This window comes from Neofelis nebulosa, chromosome 8 (genome assembly GCF_028018385.1).
Source record: "Neofelis nebulosa isolate mNeoNeb1 chromosome 8, mNeoNeb1.pri, whole genome shotgun sequence".
Lineage (NCBI taxonomy): Eukaryota > Metazoa > Chordata > Mammalia > Carnivora > Felidae > Neofelis > Neofelis nebulosa.
Genome location: NC_080789.1, coordinates 37,623,939 through 37,642,849, shown reverse-complemented (window position 1 = coordinate 37,642,849; position 18,911 = coordinate 37,623,939). Strand labels below are relative to the sequence as shown.

Sequence of the window (18,911 nt, the reverse complement as noted above, 5' to 3'; positions counted from 1 at the left end):
TTCTCTACTGTAAAGTTACTATGTTTTCCTTTCCATACTCTATTCTTTGGAACTTGGCCACTAAGTCTAGTATATTCTCCAAGAGGTGATAGAAAGTGGTAAAATTAAGCTTTACATCCTGGGGGAGGGTACTGTTTATATGTATTAAATGGAATTTTTCTGTAGGGAAGATTTGCCTCATCTATAATTATTTTTTCAACTATTTACTTCTACCAGTATGAACTCAGAGATATTTATTTTATACGTAGAGTTATTATACAATATAATTTATTTTGATGCTTAAATCATCCCAGATTTGGCTACGGGGAAGTCCTTCAGGTCGGCTCCTATTTCCCTTTGATGTGTTCCCATCCTTTTTTTCCTTTGAGCACACAAATGATTATTTTTTAAAACTGCTTTTTTTCCTCCTGCATGATTTACCTAGTTACTAAAACTATTAGTTATCTTAACTATAACTCTACCACTGCAATTTAAATAGAAAAATCGTGCTTTCTTTTTCATGATTATTTAAGCAGCTACCTTATATTTTTTAAAAATTCTTTTTTCCCTTCTGATTTTTTAGGCTACATGGGATTCATTCAAATGACTACCAAATTAAATAAAATAAGTATACAGGCATACTAGCTTTGGTAATTAGCTATGTATGTAAAAAATTTTAGTTTTTCCCACTCAGAGATACTTCCTCTTATGGTTGGCAGGGCCAGGTAAGTCTGCTCCTCAAAGAGCTATCAGTGGAAACAATGTCTCGAAAACAAATGTGAAGCTTCTTGTGAACCCAAGTTTTAAAGGAATTTTTATTTATTTATTTTTTTGCCAAATAGATTATTATGGCGCAAATAAAACCTGTGTGTTTTATGCTTACCTGTAAATTGGTTCTGATATAATACAGACCATATGATTCACTAGATTTCTTATTATTATTTAGAAGGCCAGTAAATCAAATATTCATGGTATAATATTACATATCCCCGGCATAATTTGCTGAATTTGCCTCAACCAACAAACTATTTCAGCAAGGAATTCTGAAGCTTTTTGGCCAAGAAAGGTACAGGTTTTTCTTTTTCACAGTTTTTGTGTGGGGAGGGGAAGAAAGAATTAATGTTGAGTAAGCTGGAAGGAGAAACAGTATAAATATATAATTATTTTAAATACAGTGCTTTACTCTAAATGTTGCAGAAATTGCCAAAAGATACATTCCTCCCCAAACTTTTGTTTTCTAAGCAGGCTATTTATGATAATGATGGTATATAATTGTACTGAATGTTTATTTGAAGATAACTTTCTTTCTCTGCTTGGTAGCCAACAGGGAAAGTGGTGTCCACATCTGAAAATTGAAAGGATACAGAACCTTGCCTTGTCCATTTTGGTTATAGAAGTCTGGTACTATTTCTTGGCCCTAGCATCATGATTATAAGAGATACAGTCTCTGTCCTTATTAAGGAATTTTAAATTTGGTGGGAGAGACATCGATTACTAAGAGATGATTAACTAACAAGACAACTGACATGAAGTTTAGTAAGTGCTAATGACTGACTTAATGTAAAGGAGACTGAGTTCATCTGAAAAGTATCTAACACAGGGATATATCAAAATGACCTTGGCAAAGGCAGGAGGTTGAAGGAAGAGAAGGAACAATGCATGAAGACATACAAGATGACATGGCATGTTTTGGGAAATATGACTGAAAGCATTTCAGGGCACCTGAGGTAACTGTGTTAGACGTGTTTTCTCATATATAAACTTTTCTCAAGTGAAATTAATAAAGAGACTTATTAATCTGGTCAACACCCCATTTCTATGAAATCAAGTAAAGTAAGAACATTCTTATCTCAAAAAATATATAAAATGTAGAGACATATTTTCATACTTTTGGTTAGTATATTTTGACATCTTTCTTAAGTTTTCCAAATAGCTTTCCAAGATTTTTTTGGCTTGTCAAAAACTTCATTCTTAGTTTGATTGCGTTCAATTTATAATAACACTATTTTAAGTATTAACTCGAAAGTAAAAGTATATAGTACAATATTACTATGTGAAACAAAACTTACTGTGCTCAGGCCAGGACTCATTAGTTTCTGGGCCATGTCTACCAACCACATCAAGTACTGGTAAGATGTCCATTTTAATTGCTACCCACGGACCACCGCCCAAAAATCTCTCAAGATATATCTCTTCTCAAAAGAAAGAAATTAAGAATACAAACTCCAGAAAAGTTTAATTCTAGCTGTCTCAACCACTTGAAGTTTTACAGAAGGAATTCGAAAATGAGAAAGTAAAAGGATAACTAAATTACACTTTCTTAAAAATGGGTAAAATAAAAGTCCTGAAGCCAGACACTGTTTTTAATAGACTTACAGAGAAGATTCCCAGAAGTCATTGAATCCACTTCTTGGCCTCTGAGAATAATTATTCTTAAAGCCTTATGAAATGTATGCTATCAACTTGATTTGATAAAAAGTTCAAAAAAATACTTTGGAGTCTACTATTCCATATACTGTCAGGAGGATTCAGCTCACACTTTTTTTATATCCCTTGAATATAACTTTTTAAACAAATAACTGTTCGGTATATTCTACTTCAAGACAAGCAATTCAATACACCTTTTTTTGTTCATTTACAGGTATTGAATAAGAAGCTCAAAAATTTGCTAGAGTGATAATACTTTGGGGAATTAAGAAATACACTGAAAGGGCTGTTCATGTGCTGTTAGTTTCTGATAAATGCTCAGGAGGAAAAATGCCATACTGGACAAAAATAGGAATGAGAGAGAGAGAGAAAGACGAGGACGAGGAAGAGAGATATCACTACAATTTACACCATAACACTATAGGATAACAAAGAATTCTCTAGCCAAGCGTTCAGCTAGAAGTCATGCCAGATGGAGTGAAATTTGCAGTCCAGATGGGCAATACATCCTAGTGATCCATATGGATGGCATGTGGAAGCTAGTTAAGTACATATTGCCAGCTAGATTATCTATGATATCTATCTACTAAATGTGTAGTCATATTTATGCATCTCTATATATCTGCATCCTCCTCTTCATATCATGACTTCTACAAGATTGAGCAAAGATGACCCTGTGTACACAGACAAAACTGTAAGTTTACTTTTACACCCTGCCTCAGAGTCTCCTTCCTGAGAGTCACAGCTGCTTGTGCATAAGTTGGTAGGTTTTGTTCATTCATTCATTTATTCATGCATTTATTCAAAAAATTTTTATCGAAGAGCAATGAAGTGCCAGACACCTTTTACAGGTTAGAACAGAAATGAAGGGCAGGTGAATGAAGTGAAAGGAAACACTGTGTTTGTAGTAAGCCAATGAGACACTCCACCAACAGGTATAATCAATTCCAGCAGTGAGATCTTACATTAGAAGATCCAAATTAAAAAACAACGAACAAAACAAAACAAAACTTGTAATGCCTCAAAGACTTTCTTCCAAGTTCAAGAGATTTTGTTAGCTACTTAATTACTCATTGAGAGTGTCTCAAGTAAATAAATATAGAACCCTTTGTGATCCTTCAAGATTTGTAGCTATGTGGACTAAATAAATAAACACAAATCAAGCATATTGAAATTTCCAAACTTCCATTTGTAACAAGACAAAAATATTAAATATGCTTTCAGTTCACATGTTGATGATAGTGTGTTGGGTTATTTTTTTTTTCACATAATCTCATAAAGTTTTTTATATATGTCTAGATACAGGCAGGTATGTAGATGCATGTATATATTTATGAGCATGTATGTTTTGTGTGTGCATTATACACATGTATGACTATACACATGTGCATACACATATGTACACATACATGCACAAACATACCTACATATATATTGTCTTCCAAACTCAAATTAGAAAATTTTAAAATGGTATCTTCTTTCCATAATCCTTCTTCTTTTGCACTTTGGTTTCTCTTTGCTTGAATGACATTTTTCACAAATATTTACATGTATTATAATAGCCCATAAACATCTTCATGCTTAAATTAAAAATATTAAACTGTCTGAAATTCAGGATTGAGCTTTGTTTTGTTTTGGTCCTTTAACAAAAAAAATACTGATTGATTATAACTCTATAATTCTATGACTCAATAATTTTACTATATTTTGTTAAGCTTCTCTCATGTTCTAAAATACATGTCATTAGCCTGGTTTACAAATCTCACATTACAGTTTTATGACAGGATGTTATTTCTTCATCTACCACTGTGGATACCAGACGCCCACATAGTTCAAGTTTTTATAACATCTGAAGGGGTTTCTGAGTTCTGACTTTTATAAACATAAATAGTTGAGAAATACTGGGTCTATTCTATGGCATGAGACCTACATATAGAATATTACATATTGAACTTAAACATGGATATACCCTACATGTACTATACTATTGTATAGTACAGTTTTGATATTAAGTTTCCCTTTTTCTTAGAAATTGGCTAAATTCTTAGCTATTTGTAACCAATATTTCCACTCTGGATAAATCAATCTTTTTTACTTTATTTATTGTCCAGTTTCCATAGATGTTCTCTGTTACTATACACCATAATTACCGCATCAGGATGCAAAAGAATTCTCAGTAACCGATACAGAATTTTTATTTTATTTTTTAAATCAAGAAGCATAATTTCCAGCTAAAGTCTGAGATGAAATAAGATTCCTTAGTGTGCAAAAGCGGCCTTATATAGACCTTCTTGTCTACAACTAACAAAACCAGCACAACACAAGGCATAGAAAGGCACCCAATAAATATTTGGGAAATACTTGACACATCTTCCTCTGGATGTTTTGTTTCTCTCTTTTCATGGGTTGTATTTTAATAGTAATTATCTCATTTTGACTTGCTGACTAGTCCTGAGAACTCAAAAAATACTTACTCTTATTCCCAGATTCTTATAGTTAATATGTGGTATATATAGCATTCAAAGTTTGGGCTGAATGCACTTCTTGGTACATAATAGTCAAGTTGTTGGTGAATAAATGAAAAACAAAAAGAGAGAATGTACAAATCACAGATATTCTAACTACCAACTCATATTGTTTGTATCAAATAATGCTGCCTAGTAGTTTAGAAAATGGATTTTTAAAAAAAGCTTCAAAAATAGATTTTAAAAAACAGGAAACAGATTGGAGCCCCTGGGTGGCTCAGTCACTTGAGCTCCAACTTCAGCTCAGGTCATGATCTCCCAGTTCATGAGTTCAAGCCCCACATCAGGCTCACCGCTGTCAGAGTGGAGCCTGCTTCAGATCCTCTGCCCCTCCTCTGCTTGTTCTTTCAAAAATAAATAAACATTTAAAAAATATGAAATAGAATGAGAAAGAAACTTTGCAAACTTACATGTATCCACCCACTTAAACGTACACACACATAAATTCATCTCCATGCACACATTCGTGGAGTTTTGGAAGAAATATCATATTAAAGAGAAGAAAGGTATATTCCAAGCAAACAAAGCAGATGTTCTAATGCTCTTCATATAGTTCATTTGATGTTAAGTAGTTTGTCTATACCATCTCAGAAGATACAGGTTTAACTGATAGGATGAGAGGAAGAGAAGAATCATGGTGATCAATTCTATACAAGAGCTTTTCAGATAATGTTATCACAGCTATCTTGGAATAACAGAACATTTAAAAAAACATTCATTTATAGGGATGGACATTCTACTCATAATCCCATGTTTAAGATTACAAAGATTACAAGATTACAGGAACAAAGGCAATTATTAGTCAAAACTGTGGAAAATATAGACTAAAGCAATCTTTAGACTATCATTTCTTATTCTTTAAGATCTCTACTGCCTCAGTTGCCATGGTAACGGGTACATTTTCTCCTTAATTTGACTTTTTCCAAGAATTTCATTTGAAAGACAAAGCCAATCACTATCCTGTCTTATTTTGTTTAAGAGCAAGAACAATAATTCAATAGTTGCTACTTATTGAATGATATTATTTATAGGGATGCCAGAGTTGTCCTTTACAAAACCTTCTAAAAGGAGGTATTTATAACTCACTTATATATAAGGAAATGGAGTCTTAGGGAAATGTAACCATCTAAGATCACATCTTAGGCAAATGGGAAAGTCACATCATTTGAAACCAGTTCTATCTGATTACAAAGGCACACCATAAATCAAAATTACATCTTGGTACTTCTTTATCTGGTACTGATTTTAATTCAGTACACAATATGAAAATGGAATTAATAAATTCCTAACTGATTTCACACATGAAATAATTCTTTGGTGATTGGCTATCTGATGAACTATTTTAATTTTATGGAAGTATTCAGGTTCTTTTGATGAATCAGAAGTGGTTTGTGAAAGACAAAAAAGGAATCCAGAACAACTACAAGGTTTTTGGCCTGAGCACTGAAAGGAAGAAATTGCTACCAATGAGATGAAGGCCGTGAAAGAAGCAGATTTGAGAAAAATCCAATTGTTCAATTTTGTCCATGTTGAGTTTGAGATTCTATTAGTCATCTAAATAGAGGTGTCACATTGGCAGTTGAATACACAAATCAGGAGACCACATTAGCATACAGACTGAAACCCAAAAAACTGGAATGAAGTCATCAGGAAGTGAATGTAAATAGACAAGAGAAGTGGTCCAAACCCAAGCCCTAGTATACTCCAAAAATAAGAGGCCTGGGAGACCAGCGAAGGAGAATGAGTAGGAACAAACCAGCGGAGTGAGGTGGGGGTGGGGGTGGGGGCGACCAAGAGAGGGATGTGTCCTGGAAGTCCAGAGGTGAGCACTGAAGCAGGGAGGCAAGAGTGATCATCTGTAACAAATGGTGCTGAAAGATCAATTAAAACAAGGACTGAGCACTGGCCACTGGATTCAGCAGATGGTTGGGAGAAAAGCCTATTTTTTTTTTTTTCTGACTACAGATTTATTCAACACAAAACAACCTCCTCCAACTTTAGTGAGGTGACTGACCACATCTATGACCAAATCTACCTCTAAACTGGAATTCAGTTACTGAGACAGTCCCGGACTCAGCTTTCTTGTCGGCACCAGGGGACACAGCGCTTGGTCTACAGGTGTCTATCAGCTTCCCTTTGTGTGAGTCTTGCAGATCACTCTCCAGAACTCTGGGCTGTGGCCTGCCAATCTCAGGACTTCTGCAGCACAGAGTGGTAGACACAATCTCAGGGGGCAGGTAAAGGTAATCACAGAGATACTGGATACCCTCGTTGGTGAGCTAACAATAGAAATGTTTCCAGGCAAACTGTTCCTTTACACAGCCTCATGATTCGAGAGACTGCAGGACTTTCATGATGTGAAGACTGGGCACATTCTTGTCTGCCAGCTCAAGTTGTTTAGGCATGTGGACATCCTTCTTAGCCACCATCACTCCCTCCTTGAAAGGGAGTTCATAAATGGCAGTATGGTTCTTCCTGGGCATCAACATCTCGGCACCTGCTATGTCCTGGTCCAGAGTTGGAAAGGAAGGGGCATGCACAACATGCAAAAAGCCTCATCGATGTAAATTTAAAATGAAATGGGAGGAGAGGAATGGAAACCATGTGTTTATACAATACTTTTAAAGCACACTGCTGTACAAGGAACCAAAGAAATGAGACAGTAGCTGACAAGGAAAGGAGGGAAAGAAATAAGAACAAGCTGTGCTGAGGGAGACGGTCTAGCAGAAGGTGAAAGATTGTGATATAGGCTCATCATAGGTGAAGAAGGTGAATTTCTGGAGAAATGTCCTTCAGTAGGTGAAAGGAGGTAGAACGTATGAGAGAAGACACTGGCTTTAGACAGAAGACAACACCATCTTTCATAACAGGTGGGAAGGCAGAGCATGTGGTTTCCCTTGCTGGTAACTATAGTGGTGGGGGGTTGTGTAACTGCTCAAGAACATAGGAAGCTGAGATATCAGCTGAGAGTCAGCTTAGGGGAGGGAGTAGTGAATGTTTGAAGAAGTGAGGAAATGGTATGAAACTGTCATGTAAAACTGTCATGTAAAAGAGAGAGAATAATAAAATATACCTATATTAAAGAACAAGCTTAGACATGCAAGCAAATCAGTTGATTTTAACTTCTTCAATTAAAAGCTTTGGCTGTGAATGGGTGGGTTGCTAGAAGCTAGAGTTTTTATAGCATAGCAGAAAGCAGTTTAGAATGCATGCTCTTTGGAGGAGGCAGTTCCACAGACTGAGAACAGAAGGGAGGAAAGGGATGAGTCACACATGCCCAGTTCATTCTACCAAACTCATCTATTAAGGAAGTCATTTCTTCCTGGGGGCATACAAGTTACTCTAATGGGGCCAGAAGAATTACTCTAATGGGAGTCCAGCCACCTGGAGTAGAGGGGAATGTATTCCCCAGAATGTGACTCCCCTTTCTTCCATTCTCGTGTTCTCTTATTTTCACTACACTTTTTCTTGGACATCATGAAAATAAATACCATTTGACCAAGTTCTGTCCCAATCTATCTGCTAATTCCCATTTTCACTCTCTCTATACCCAACCAAGAATCCATAGTCCATCATATCTTTCATTCTCTTGCCAAAACCCTCACTCTATTTTCTTAATATACTTCTGTTTGACCCATTCAGTAAACAGCTGTATTAATCCACTCGTCAGCTTCTCTGCTACAACCTAAGTTGATGTGTGTTGTTGGAGCACCTCAGATAATCAAAACACTGACAAATTCATAATCCTCAACCTCAGCAGTGCTCTCTGTACTTTCTGGCCCTTCATCCCTTACATTCCTTTCACAGCAGGTCAATAGTAAACATTTCTCCAGTCTGCTAAGGCCTCTCTTTGTTGCTTGCTCACTCATTTGCGGCAGATTAATAGTTGATTGTTTTATACTAAAATTCCTTTCCTTACAATCTCACATCTATTTGCCCCTATCCTTATCTCTTCTCTCATCTCAAAGTCTGAGACTGATACTTCCACTTGAATCTTGTCACAAGGAGAAAAGGAAGCTTCCAGGCAATTTTAACTCTGGGGATCTTCTTAGGCATCATTAGCAATGGTTTGCACTTTTTCTGAAAGACAGTCTCTTTTGTGGGTTTTCCTTAATTGTCCCTGCAAAGCATCCACATATTCAATGGCTTCTCCAAACTTAGGTTGCTATAGACTATCTCCTAACATCACTTAAAATCCTAGATGGTTACAGATATAGAACACACTAGTGATCATCTAGTGGAGTACAATGTTCTGCACATTAGCATGCTCTATGGTGCTTTAAAAAATACCAATGGTTAGGCCTCAACGCTGGTGATTTTTTATGTAATTAGTTTAAGGATGACAAAACGGTGTTTTTCTAAATCTCCCCAGATTTTTTTTTTTTTTTCAATGTGCAAACAGGATTAAGGGATAGCTGATGTAGTGGAATTCTTTTTTTATAGTCAAACCGAACATAAGCAAGATAAAAATGTCCTGCTTTTCTTGGTGATACCATGAATCATTCTGAGCTAACTAGGACAGAGCTTCTCAGCCGGTGTGTTGCAAACAGATTACAGGTGTACTGAAACACCAGTCTCTCAGCTTCAGAGTGATTTGTCAAATCCTGGGACTTCCAGAGCTCCTGAGGTACTCAATACTAGGCATGAGCACCCTCCTCTGTCTACATTAGTATAATGGAAAACTTTATGATTTCCTCTTTACGCTACAATGTGAGCAAGATTGAGAAACACTGATCTGGTGTGTGCTTATCCTCAAGAGCCACTGGCTAATGTTTCTTCTTTGAGAAGTCTATCTTTTCACCTTTTCTCCATTCAATTCCATTTTTTGGGCGCCTCGGTGTCTCAGTCGGGTAAGCGTATGACTTTGGCTCAGGACACGATCTCACAGTTTGTGGGTTTGAGCCCTGCTTTGGGCTCTGTGCTGACAGCTCAGAGCCTGGAGCCTGCTTCGGATTCTGTCTCTCTCTCTTTCTCTCTCTGCCCCTCCCCTGCTCATACTCTGTCTCTCCATCTCTCTCAAAAATAAATAAAACATTAAAAAAAAAACTTTTGTAATTCCATTTTTAATGTTTCCTCTCTCTTCTAAGCCCAGGTCATGTGACCAATTTTGTGTTATCAGTAATTTCTTCTGTCCAATAACTAAGTAAGGAATGAAAAGTTAAAACACCATGTAGAGGATGACCTCAGCAAAACTTCATTTTAAATGAATGTGAGTATTAGTGAATTATTAAAAGTTATTATTATGTCCTGGATCACAACCTCCTGGTTGGAAATGCAGACATCTAAATGACTATGGTCAAGTCACAATTTTTCAGCTTGTTGATTAGAAGGCCATGCAGATACAGAATCAAGAGTTTATTATATCATGATAAATTATGGGCATACATTAATTTCTTCAATTTATCTGCCTTGTACTTGACATTCACCACACATAAATCAATGAAAGGAACATAAATATTAACATTTCATAACAAAGACAGAAATTCTTATTATAAATGCATTGCTTTAATATCAAAAGGGCCATAATCAGTAACATGATTACGATGCCTTGGACAGCATTACACACTCTAGCATCCCCAGTCATACAAAATAAATATTAATGTTATTGAACTTATTAGATGCAAGGAATTTGATAATTCTTTGAACTTTGATTGTATTATTATTAAATCACCAACTCAGTACATGGGATCTAGCACCAAACAGATCCAAGTTCAAATCTCCATGCTTCTTTCTTGATAAATAAAGCTTTGACTTAGCTTCCCTGTGCATCAGGTTTCTTTGAAGTGGGGATTAAAATAGGTTTCAACTCATTGTAAAAACAGAGATAATGTATTTAAAAAAACTTACTGTCATTGTTACCCTCTCAGCACTCAGAATCCAAACCGACTTTCCAAATTTCTTTATTCAACCCAACAACAATTGTGTTTCATTTATCCCTTGCCCAATTGTTTTTGGTTGCCTGGAATTTTCTTTTTACTCATTTCAAGATCTAGTTTCACTGCCCCCTCATCTATGAAGTCTTATCAATCCAGAAACTTTTTACTGTCACACAATTAGTCCACACTTCAATTGTGGCCCTTACTAGAGTCTGCAAAAGGTGAGTTATTAGCATGTTGGTGTGCTTGTACACTCAACTGGGGGCTGTTGGAGAATGTGGATTGTTCTCCACACAGCAGCCTGTAAGATCTGTTAAATATGTGAATCAGGCCATTGCATTCTCTTACTCCCAACCTTCCAGAAGCTTCCTGTCATATTTTGAAGAAAATGCAAAGTCCCTAAATACAATTCTGTCCTCAGTTCATGCCACCACGCCCCTATATACTGTCCACTGCCAAATGATCTCCTTGCAGTTCCCAAAATATAATGTCAATTGATACAATGAAGATCTACTGAGTACCAGCTATGAGGTGGATTCTATTCTAGGCATTTAGCATATATTGGTAAACACAATAGACAGACACCCTTCTTTGTAGAGCTCTCACTGCAGTGGGAAGAAGTGCAAAAACCACCAATACAATAAGTAAATTAAATTGTATGTCAGAGGGGATAAGTGTAATGGAAAGAAGTAGAAGAGTGAAGAGAAACAGGCACTAGAACAAGGGAAGAGGGATTAGTGAGCTGTGATTTCAAATTCCATATTGATGTTGCCTCCTTGGTATTTGCAACTGCGGCTCCTTTTGCCTGGCTCTCTCCCCAGCCCACCCAATAGTCAGATGGTTCCGTCCATCAGTTACTTAAGGGTATGCCTAAACGTCAGCACTTCTGTAAGTTCTTATCTGAAGACGGTCTAAAAAGTATGTCCCCACTCTTTCCCTGCAACACTTTATTCCCTTAGTCAGCTTTATTTTCTCCATTGCACTATATGTGAAAAATGACATTTATTCATTTTGTAAAGGAATGTATTTTTTTTGTTTTATTAACTGTTGTATTCATTCCCATAATGTTTGGCATAGGGTTAATAAATATTCATTGAATAAATGAACGTAGGTAATAATTAGCTTCAACTAATCGTTATTAAATATCAGAGGTAGGGCCAAGAAGACTAAAATTTAGTCAATAATCTATTATTTCTCAATAACTGGGAAGAGTTTTTATATTTTAAAGTTCTGCTTCTGATGTCCATGGCACTTCTATTGAAAAAGTTTCCTGACAAACTTCTTTAAATTGGACCACTGATTCATCAATTCAACAATTAAAAACTGAGTGCCTATAATGTTCTCAGCTTTGTACTAAGCACTGGGGATATAGCAATTCACTATATTGTGCACCTGAAACTAATATAACACTGTAAGTTATTTATATTAGAATTTAAAAATAAATAATAATAAAATTGTTTAAATGGAGATAATTATTTTAAAGTAATCTTTAATAAAAACCCCTATACATATATTATAAAAATTAAAATCCAAAAATTGTGAATATAATCACACTGCTAATCTTTTTGAGTTAAATTACCATTCAGCAATGGTCACAGAAGCTTGATATTTTTGTGTGTGTCTCCTCCCTGGATTCAGAGTAAAGCTAACTGTTTCTCCCTGGTGAAGGACCAGGAGCACCTGAATTGGTAAATGTTCCTTCTATTCTTAGGAGCTTTGGTCCTGATGACAATGACACTTAGATTAAGGGTTAGTGAAACATAAAGGTTTATATGGTTCAAATTTGTCCTCTGGGTCCAAAATGATGCAGTACCAGATCTACTGAGTAGTTTTTATAATCTATAAGTTAAAATGTACCAACATTTATACTTTTATACCTAGACTATAACTAAAACCTAGAATGATATAAAGATATAAACAAATATCCAAACTTTCACGTGAGAGACAGCCAGAAAGACAATCTGAGGCAGAGAATGACCAATAAACTTTATGAACTATTATGTCTACTACTGATTTTAAATTATTTTCTGTTCGGTGATGTAATACCTTCGTTATCTTAAAATTATCCATAAAAAGCTGCATTTGTTACAATTTAGGGAAAGAAGGTAATGGAAACGCCTCCATGCATGAGTCAAGGAGGTTCAAGGAGAGGACAGATTCTGGTAGTATCTAAGAGTATCTAAGGTCATTGGAATTGAGCCTGCAGCATAAATCAGAAGCAACAAGTTTGATGCAAATGGCAGGCAAATTTAAAATCCCCCGTTACATCTACAGAAATGTTAAGGGTACTTTAGCATTTATCATACCCATGATAAGATAGATATATTATTTAGATATTAAAGGAAATATCTTAACAAAATGTAAGGGCACCTTAACATCTATCACACCCATGATAAAGTATATTATTTACATATTTCAATATTAAAGGAAGGAACTTAAAGAAATGTCATTTATTTATTTAAAAATATATATTTGTATGTGTGTATATATATACAAATACATGTGTGTGTATATATATGTATATATACTTTATTTGTGTATATATGTATATATATATATATATATATATATATATATATATGTGCTTTAGGAAATCAGTGTGTGTGTGTGTGTGTGTGTGTGTGTGTGTGTATACATACTTTCTATAAAGCTGTTTGAACTGTTGAGGATGCTACTGTGAACAAAACAAAAAACAGTCCTTTCCTCATGGAGCTTACCTTCCAGTGGAGTAAATAGGAGAACTGACTTTTTTTTAAAAGGTAATTAGAAAAGGCCCCCAGGAAAAAGTAACATTTGAACAGAAACAGACTTGAGGTGAAGAATGAGCCATGGAGGTATCCAAAGGAAAAGGGTATTGGGTAAAGCAAAGAAGAAATACAAAGGTGCTAAGGTGGTAGCATGCTCAGGGTGTGAATAAAGAAAAGGGAGGGTGGTGTCCCAAGCTGGGTACATGAGCAAGGGAGCTTTAGATGATGAAATCACAATGAGAACAAGAAGCCATATTATGGTGGATGTTATAGGGCATTAACTGGGCATTGGCTTTTATTCTGAGTAAGACAGGAGGCAGGGTGGAAGGCTATGGAAGGCCTTGAGGGGAGGAGAGACATGATTAAATGGTTGACCAACGTTTTAAAAGAATCATTCTGCCTTCTGAGTTAAGAATAAAGTATAGACAATACCCAGTAGTGGGATTACTAGATCATAGGGTAATTCTATTTTTAAATTTTTTGAGGAAGTTCCACACTGTTTTACACAATTGCTGTACGTTTGCCTTCTCACCTATAGTGCATAAGGGTTCCTTCTTCTCCACAGCTTTACCAACACTTGTTGTTTCTTGTGGATGTTTTTCTAGCCATTCTGACAGGTGTGAGATGATAACTCACTGTGGTTTTGATTTGCATTTTTCTGATGGGAAGTGATGTAGAGAACCTTTTCATTATTTACAATAGCCAAGATATTGAAGCAACCCAGTGTCCACTGATAGATGAATGGATAAAGAAAATGTGATATATATGTTTGTATGTGTATATATATATACATATATATATATATGTATATATATATATATGTATATATATATACATATGTATATATATATATATGTATATATATATATACATATATATATATATGTATACACACACACACACACACAATGGAGTAATACTCAACCATAAAAAAGAATGAAATCTTGCCACCTGCAACAACATGAGTGGATATAAAGAGTGTAGTACTAAATGAAATAAGTCAGTCAGAGAAAGATAAATACCATATGATTTCACTCGTATGTGTAATTTAAGAAACAAACAAAAGAAAAGAAAGAGACCACCAACCACCACCACCGCCACCACCAACAACAGCAACAAATTCTTTTTTTTTTTTTTTAATTTTTTTTTTCAACGTTTTTTATTTATTTTTGGGACAGAGAGAGACAGAGCATGAACGGGGGAGGGGCAGAGACACAGAATCGGAAACAGGCTCCAGGCTCCGAGCCATCAGCCCAGAGCCCGACGCGGGGCTCGAACTCACAGACCGCGAGATCGTAACATGGCTGAAGTCGGACGCTTAACCGACTGTGCCACCCAGGCGCCCCAACAACAAATTCTTAAATATAAAGAACTAGTGGTTGCCAGAGGGTCGGTGGGTGTGTACATGGGTTAAATAGATCAAGAGGATTAAATGGTAATAACTGAGTAATGTACACAAGTGTTGAATCACTATTTTGTAAAACTGAAACTTAACTATATTGAAATTTTAAAAATACATAAAAATTTAAAAACAAAAAAGAATGAGGCTTGGGGAGGGGAGGTTAGAGGGGTACAAGGGAAATGAACTAGGGCGCTATTCAGGTGAAAGCTAATGGTGGCTCAGACAAAGGTGGAAGTGGTAAAGGCGACTGAGACCTAGCTGGACTTTAAAAATATTTTGAAGGTAGATTTGGAAATAAGAGAAATAAGAAACCAGCATAACTCCAAGAATTCTACCTACATGAAGACTATGGTTGGATCAAGTTTGGAAGGAAGATCCACAACTCAATTTTCAACATGGACATCTATTAGACATTCACATGGAGATTTTAACTAGGTGGTTGGACACATGAGCTTGGGTTTCAGTGGAGAGTCTTAGCAAGAACAATAAATTTGGAAGTCTTCAGTGTGTAGACTTAGGGGAGTAAACACTGGAAAAAAAGAGAAGTCTAATTACTAAACCCTCCAGTGCCCCAATATTAAAAGAGTCCAGCAAATGAAGAAGGGCCAGCAAAAGAAGCTAAAAGGAGGGGCCAGTAAGCAATACACTGGGATGCGGATGGTGTTTCACCAGGGGAGCATCCCACTCGTAGTCTCCTACCTGAAGCAAAAGGCTTCTACTTAGAGAAGGCAGCCTCTTTGGCCAAGCCGATAACTTGGGCAGCAAACCAGGTAGACTGAAAAAGGAAGTGGCATTTTCCTGGTCAACTAGATGATGTTCATGATGTTGATGTTCAGTCACATGATTATATTCCCATTCTGACTCTAATGGAGGGTCAGGAGGGGAATATAATAATGAACAACTTGTGCTTAAATTTGATACAGAGCTCAACGCCAGTACCTGAAATAATCTGGGAGTGCTAGATGTCAGCAGTAAGAGGTATATAGATTCTTCAAGTAAAATGTTGATATAATCCAGTGATTGATAATTTTCTTTTTTTCTAAATAGAATATATTTTATTTATTTTATTAAGTGTTTACTTTTAATCCCAGTATAATTAACATAGTGTCATATTAGTTTCAGGTGTCAAATATAGTAATTCATTCTATACATTCAATTCTATACATTATTCAGTGCTCATCAAAATAAGTGTACTCTTTAATCTCCCGATCACCTATTTCACCCATCCCACCTTCCACCTCTGCTCTGGTAACCATAAACAGAATGTATTTTAAGTGAAATTATATGTGGGAGCCCAAGATGTAAGCCATATAAAAGTGGAATTTCTTTGTTTGAGTCAGAATCAGAGTCCTGCTTGTTCACAGTCCTGCTGAAGCTAACCTCACTGAGGCATCCTGACATAGTCCTAGGGCCTTGATAAACATGGCTTAAAAACACAAGCATAAATGTAAAAAAAAAAAAAAAAAAAACCTTAATCAGTTCAGAGGGGAAAATAATCGGCATTTGCAGCAGTCAGGAAAGGTTTGGGGGAAAAGGACCTCCGTAAAATATGTCCAGGCTGTCAATGTATTGTTTTTCCTCCCTAGATTATGATGTGCAAAATCTCTAAAACTACTGATAGCATAAAGAGGATAACCAGGGCTATCTATCAATCATTTTAAATAAATTGTAATTTAAAGAAAGGGAGAAAGTTAATAGTGTAGAAGAAAATTAAACTTGATGTAAATAAGAATACACACATTTAGTGAGGTTTATCCATTTCAGGAACACATTAAATCTAAAATAAGGGAATAAAAAGATGCATTTAAAAGTTTAAAACAGGGGTGCCTGGGTGGCTCATTTGGTTAAGCGTCTGACTCGTGATTTCAACTCAGTTCGTGGTTCCTGAGACTGAGCACACCCCTCCCCTCCATGTCCACCCCCTCCCACCATAGGGCTCTAATCTGGGAGGGCAGAACCTGCTTGGGATTCTCTCTCTCCATGTCTTTGTCCCTCCCTCACCCCCAAAGTAAATAAACTTAAAAAAAAAGTTAAAAAAAAGAGAAACAACATAGTGACTATGCTCTTCCACAGCCACCAAGACAGAAGTTGCAATAAAGAGGAGGCATGATAATGAACTCACAGTTGCAATATTAATCTATTTTAATCAAATGAGAGATAAGCCTTTCTGCCAGCACTAAGTGGAAGTGTGAATAGGAAAGCAATCTTGTGGGGTCCCTCAAGAGGAATACTCCAGCTTATTTAGAGATGTGAGATATTCAGGAGATATTCAAAACAGTGAAAACAGAGATGCTCAAAATGTACAGCATTAATTTAAAAGAGTAGATGAAAAGGAATAAGTGTCATGAGAAATATAAACTGGTATTTATAAATGCTCATTAAAATAATGAGTATCTTAGGCAATTTTAATGACCTAAAATGATATGCCATTAACTTCATCCATCTACTATACAGAATTGGAACATTAATTTTCTGTCTAAGGCCAACAATGTTTACAAATGTGAGCAGTTAAGTGATCTGCAAAGATGTCAGAGTAACTAACATTTGCAATGTAAGACTCCCACTACAATCTGTTTTCAGATTGCATATACAGTATATCCACAATTGCATCCTATGGGTATGTGGGTACAGTTTCTAAAACCAGGCATTCAAAAGAAGAACAAATGTCCTAATGATTCAGATATGCATCTGGACCTTTTCTTTATACGAATTTGATACCAAAAAACAAACTAACTCATTTTTTCCTTCTACTAGAATTATGTAAATTATGTAACGGCAGGGAATTTTGTTTTGGTCATTGTTATAACCTCATTGCTTAGAAGAGTGCCTCACAAAGTCACAATTCAATGAATATTAGTTGATAGAATGAATGCCAGAAACATACACAAGATATAGTGACAACACCATTCCCTGGAAGTCAGTAAAAAGGTTCACTTTATTTTTTTTTTTATTTTTATTTAAAAAAAATTTTTTTTAACATTTATTCATTTTTGAAAGGCAGAAAGAGACAGGGTGAGAATGGGGGAAGGGCAGAGAGAGAGGAAGACACAGAAACAGAAGCAAGCTCTAGGCTCCAAGCTATCAGCACAGAGCCCGACACGGGGTTCGAACTCACAGACCGCGAGATCATGACCTGTGACGAAGTTGGCCACTTAACCAACTGAGCCACCCAGGCACCCCAAAAAGGTTCACTTTAAAAAAGCTACTTTGAATAGTAGAATTATAGACTTGCATAGATAGGAGGCCTTAAAATGTATATTCACTTTTTACTACCAAATTATAGACAATACACTCCATTTTTGGTGAATATAGAAACATAACATTTGGTAATTAAAACAAACTGCAGGAGACAGGAACTGATTTTTCTAATTGTCCCTATGCTGATAATCATCAGAAGTAATCAGGGAAAGAGGAAAGCCTTATAACATGGTTAGGTGGCATTAGATTTTTTTACTCAGATAAGAAGTAGGCCAAAGCAGGTTAAATCAAAACAAAACAAAACTATAGAAGCAAAACAAACAACAACAACAACAAAAAAACCAACCATAGGTGGTTAAAATTCAGTTTGCAGGTCGCCCAAAAGAGAAATAAATATTTAACTTTGAATTCTTAAAAAGCCTCTATATATGTGTGTGTGTGTGTGTGTGTGTGTGTGTGTGCATTTGTGCATGTGTGTATAAAATAGAACAAAGGAAAATCTTGCATCCTAAATAACTCCGTTTATCATAGTTGCAACCAATCCTTGTGTGAATTAATATGCTGTAATTATTCATTCAATATAATATATAAATGTTCATATAATTATTACCCATTCTTATATTCAAACAGTAGTATAATTTCTCCTTCTCAGATAGTCCCAGATCCTGCTGTCTATAGTTTTATTAGAAGGCTTACAACCTTATCTCTTACAGTAGAATTATTTGTATATTCATTTCCTTCAATTCACTGTCAGTTC

The 18,911-nt window shown here is 35.8% G+C and overlaps 1 protein-coding gene and 1 pseudogene across 14 annotated transcripts in view; both read right to left on the bottom strand.

Moving 5' to 3' along the window:
* The window catches only part of PPFIA2 (PTPRF interacting protein alpha 2), a 480,968-nt gene that overhangs the window by 325,754 nt on the left and 136,303 nt on the right, over nt 1-18,911 (bottom strand). The window lies entirely within an intron of this gene.
* Nucleotides 6,708-9,895, bottom strand: LOC131519158 (small ribosomal subunit protein eS10-like; annotated as a pseudogene).